This window comes from Etheostoma spectabile, chromosome 14, assembly GCF_008692095.1.
Source record: "Etheostoma spectabile isolate EspeVRDwgs_2016 chromosome 14, UIUC_Espe_1.0, whole genome shotgun sequence".
Lineage (NCBI taxonomy): Eukaryota > Metazoa > Chordata > Actinopteri > Perciformes > Percidae > Etheostoma > Etheostoma spectabile.
The window spans coordinates 9,896,677-9,902,049 of NC_045746.1; the positions used below are offsets into that span (position 1 = coordinate 9,896,677).

General features: G+C 38.9%; 1 protein-coding gene across 5 annotated transcripts in view; it reads left to right on the forward strand.

The window, feature by feature from the left end:
- The window catches only part of nt5c1aa (5'-nucleotidase, cytosolic IAa), a 24,324-nt gene that overhangs the window by 11,629 nt on the left and 7,322 nt on the right, over positions 1-5,373 (forward strand). The window lies entirely within an intron of this gene.

Sequence of the window (5,373 nt, forward strand, 5' to 3'; positions counted from 1 at the left end):
TTTGCTCCATACTTCCATACATTACTTACTGTTTGGAGGTATGGGGTAACACTTACAAAACGTACTCCGGGCCTTTATTCATTCTTCAAAAAAGAGCCTTAAGAATAGTTAATAAAACCACTTATAGAGCACCAACTAATCCACTGATTATTAAATTAAAGCACTAAAATTCAGAGATGTTGACTTTAAAACGGCACAAATGATGTACATATAGAATAAATAATCATCAGCTATCGAACAGTATCCAAGGGATGTTTTAAGTAAGAGAGAGCAAACATCACTTAAGAGGAAGATTTGTATTTAAAAAGAAACTTATAACAACAAATTCTGAATATCACTGCATCACAACCAAAGGAATTACTTTATGGAGGAGGTGCAGTGAAGAGATGAAACCATGTACAACAATGAGCAATTTCAAGAGATTATTTAAACTGAACATATTAAATCGATATGAAAAGGATTTGAATTGATATTATTGCATAATGACTGTATGGTTCCTTGGCATCTATAACCCAAGTCTAGCATGGATGTGTTATTATTTAATCTGCTATAGATAGATGGTATAGAAAGGAGAAGAAAGGGAAGAAAAGAAACAAAAACAGAGTAAATGTGTGTAGGTATGGATGCATCTGTGTCGATGATGTGTAATAATCAAAGCATAAGATTTTGTATTTACTAAAGGACAAAAGTAGAGAAAGAGGGTCGGACCTGATAAGTTCTTCCTACTCCTTTTTGAACCCTTTTTTTGAATTTGTTGTTATTGTCCTTCAATCATTTTGGAAGATTGTGTTGAGAAGTACATGACCATGCATGCATGAGTGTACAGTACGTATATATTTTTATTTTAATGTTTTACATGTTCAAATAAACTACTACTACTACTACTACTACTACTACTATATCTACAGGCCAAGGGTTTGCAGCACTATCAAAAAACGAAAAGGGTGGCTAATTTGAGGAATCTAAAATATAAGACCTATTTGTGAGTTCATTCACATTTTTTTGTTAAGTACTGTACATCATTTCATATGTGTTCATTCATAGTTTTGATGCCTTCAGTGAGATAGTCATGAAAATAAAGGAAATGCATTGAATGAGAAGGTGTGTTCAACCTTTTGGCCTGTACTGTATAGCAGTACATTTAATGAGATTTTAAAAAATCAGGACTATATGATGTTGGTGTAATGCGATGGGAAACTGTCGCTGACACAAGCTGAGCTGAGAGACAAAGTGTATGAACAGCTGACTGACAGGATCCTTCCCAGGGAAATCTCAGACCCTGTGATGACATCTTCCTCGCAGACCACTTCCTGTTCAGCTCCTTAAATGTTTTCTTGTCCTCTGAGCTTCGGGCCGGGCCGAGTTCAACTCAACGTCCTTCGGGATGTAAGAATAATCCGAGAGGCCCAAAACAAAAACAGGTCTGAGCGGAGCCACCAAAGCAACACACGCTCTTCCAGATGCTTCCATGTTTGATCTCTTTGGTGGCTCTCTGCATGAGGGGGCTGAACCCATTGGACCTCTGACATTTTCTACAGTACCAAAAAAAAAAACAATGGCTTCTCTGATGTCGCAGAGATAAGGGTTTGTTGAATATCATTCCTGCTGCGTTGGCTAGCTAAGGGTCTCCAAAGTCATAAAAAATCATTGAGCAAGAAACATTTACTTGCTCGTTAGCTTTTGACATTTGATACTGGATGTGGGCACCTCAGAGAAACATTCAAACACTAATTTATCTCTCATCACATGCTTACAGTAGCTATTTTTAACAGCTGCAGGATGAGGTTTAATGTTTCTTTCCTTGCATTTGGATGACTGGGGGCAACTATAAAGCTAGAGCATGGCTGTGAATGACACCAAACATAGGTGCTGACACTTTTTCAATGCATGAACATTCACAAACAACACAACATTGTGCCATGTTTTTCCTCCTCTTCTCTCCCGGAAACTTTGCATGTTATTAACAGGATAAATCCTATACTTACAGCTCTACATAATTGTCTCAAAACAAATGTCAAATTTAGTCATTGTCATTTTATTGCGCATTTTATGTAGTCCCTTTGTGCTATACCAGATAGCAACAAAACCAAACCATTTGTAATTGGTGGAGCATGGAGGAATAAGGAATTAAGAGTCAAGGAATCTGAGTCTGAGAAAAGAAGCCGCTGTGTTGTTTCCAGGCTGTGGCTGGGGGGGGTGGGGGGGTGGTATTGTCTTTTAGTCTCCTTTGGGCTCTGCATAGGCACCTGGCCTCACTGATATCGCACATGCTTGGTAGATGGGTACCAATGAGGTTCTGGGCGGTTTTTATCACCCATGGCAAAGCCCTCCTGTGCTAGTCCAGGGACAAACCAGCCCAATTTATAAGGTTTCCAGATGGGATGCTTTCTATTGCTCCTCAGTAAAAGTCATCGAGAACTTGGCATAGTAAATCGGTTTCCTTAAAGTGACTGGACATTGCAGATGTCTTAGGTAAAGGGACAATGGTGGCTGTCTTGAAACAGGTGGGAACACTCTCCTGTGAAAGTGGCATGCTATTTTAGTTATCTACTATACATGCATGCTACATAGAAGGACCCAATGGGCAAGATGGCTGGCAGGTCCTATAATGTGCTCTGTGTCCAGCAAATTCATGAGATGACATTGTCGTTCTCTATGGAAATCAAACATTGGAACCACTCTACAATATGCATAACATTCCTCATAGATATACTGCATACCTAGCTGTTATGAGTGTGTTAAACCGCACATTGAAGCTGCTGATTCTTTGATGCGATAGCAGCGTCTCTGCAGGCCTGCTGATTTCCTGCTTTCCCATTATCATGTTTCAGATCTCCCGAACAAGCAAATAAATCACACAAAGACGGATGATATCAAAACATTTTTGCAAGGGGGAAATCAAAATACAAAGACGTCAATGAGGACGTTTTCCATTGAGGGAGTCCCACGCTCCGGCACGGTCTGATGGGCATTGGACGCCTGGGAGGTTTAAAATGATTAGGTACAGCGAAGCACGGGGGCCAAACACACCAGGGCCCGAGTACAAAGCTAAATAAACCATTTAGGAAATCTGCAGAGGACATTTGGTTCTTTGAACTCAGTTTCTCTCAGATTTTTTAGTCTTCATCTTCATAGTTTAGCTGTGTGTCTTTGTTTGCACAAGTCTTACTTACTGTAATACTGCACTACACAACTTTGTGCTTCGGCAAATCCAAAAGAATCACAAAAACATGCACATTTTTCTAAATGGAATCCTCAGACAGTGGATCATGTTACAACCTACAACCTACATTTTCTTCTGTTTCATTAAATGTCAAGTGCAAAAATTCTACCTGTTTTCACCCTATTGTTGGTGAATGAAGCATGTCTCAAACTGTGTCTCAAATTTAGAAAAAGGTACATGATACATAGTGTCCAAAACCACAAATATAAAATCTTGGTTTAATCACTATAGAAAAAAAACAGAAAGAAAAGGCAAACAAGAAGCAAAAGTGAAAGTCATACACTGTCACAGAGACAATTTCCAACTGGTTTCATGCCAGACCTCTGAAATAAATTTTCATAAAAGACCTCTGCCCCACACCAAATCAATAGCTAGCCTTCATCTCTTTGTCTTCATCCTCTGTCGGTTGAAAAACAACAAAGCTGTTCTTCACAAACCAACATCTGGTCAGGAGATAGTAATTCTACCTGCTGACTCGTGCACTGGTGCACAGATACGTTGACATATCAAATTTATGATGGTAAAATTCTTTAACAAAATGAACATACGGCTTAATGAATGTATCGCCAGTTAAAATGAGTGATTACGGAGAAATTAAGGCAACAGGAAGTGGCTTTACTTTCCTGTGTTAGCTTCGTTTTCAAGGTGTGAAAGGAGGGTAAAAAACGTATTACCTGGCTAGCTTAATAAATTAAAACATGTTTACACAAAACGATAACTTCACTAGTCCTAAATAGTATTACTCAGCCTGGGAAAACAGTGATATCATGTCTTGTAGGCTGTCGAGAGAGCTAATCTCAAATCTGAAGAAAACACTAGTGATGTCATAGTGATGTCGTCAAGGTTACCTTGGCTTGGGCTTGGACAGGTGTTACATACCAAGGATGGAGAGTTTGAAAAACATCGGTGGAGAGGGGCTCTATTGATAATATCCAATTGGTTGCATTGTGGGAAATATGGGATCCAGATGTGGTGTGGGATTCAAACTAAGAACTAAAACTCTGGAAACTACTGCTGCATATTTTTATGACCCTTCTTTTATTTACAAGTCCCTCATCTCAATGGACGTGCAATACTAAATTGTTGGAGTCACTCTTGACCAGTTTCTTGCCTGGTGCAGTTTTAAATAGATGCCTTATCCTTGCCGTCTCTCTTTTTATAATATGAACATCAATCTGCCACCCACACCACTTTCACTAAATCTCCATCTATCTTGGGTGTCACCCACCTATTCTTATTCCATTACAGCCTTCAACTTTTCTTAAACTCATTTATCACATCTCCATCCCAAAATTAGTCTATCACTTTACTCCTCCTGAGCCCATTCTCTTTGTTCCTTCAGAAATATCAGCTGATTCCGCTCATTAATTACATCATATCAGGGGCGGAGAGGGGGGGTTGTTCTTGGGAATGTTTTCTCAAAAGCCCTGAATCTTTTAGACTTTAGTGTCTTTTCAGAGGCTAGAGGCTGAAGCTAGAGTAAAGCTAAATATTGGTATCATATTAAACTAAATAATGCTCCAAAGCTATATTTTGTCGAGGGAAAAACTGGCATGGCCATTTTTCAAAAGGGGTCCCTTGACCTCTCTCCTCCAGATATCTGACTGAAAATGGGTTCCATGGGTACCCACAACTCTGTCCTTTACAGACATGCTGAATAGAAGAGAATATGTTTACACACCCATGCTAAAGTTGATTAAAGAGAGTACTAAAAAAACATCTTTTGGAAATTGATCTTAATGCCTTAATTCATGTTAATGCCCTTGTGTTATATTCTCATAGAGGCAGGCAGATTTTTATTTTTAAAAGCCAGTTATTTCACGGACCAGGATACCAGGATTAAAGTTCCCTTGTCCTTTAGAATTGAAATGATGATGTGGGGGGAGGGGGGTATTGTAATTCCAAAGGCCAAGGGAACTTTATCAGGATGCATAGTATCCTGATCCATGAAATAACTGACCTTTAAAACTGAAAATCTGCCTGCCTCTATGGGAATTTAACATAGGGGGGTGTATACTTAGGCCCCCTGTATTTTAAGGGAGAACATTTATTTATTTCAAATACATTATTCATTCACAAAGAAAATTGGTGTCCTTAAAGGTTGGATTTTCCTAAAGTTTTTGAATTAAGGCATTAAGATCAATTTCCAA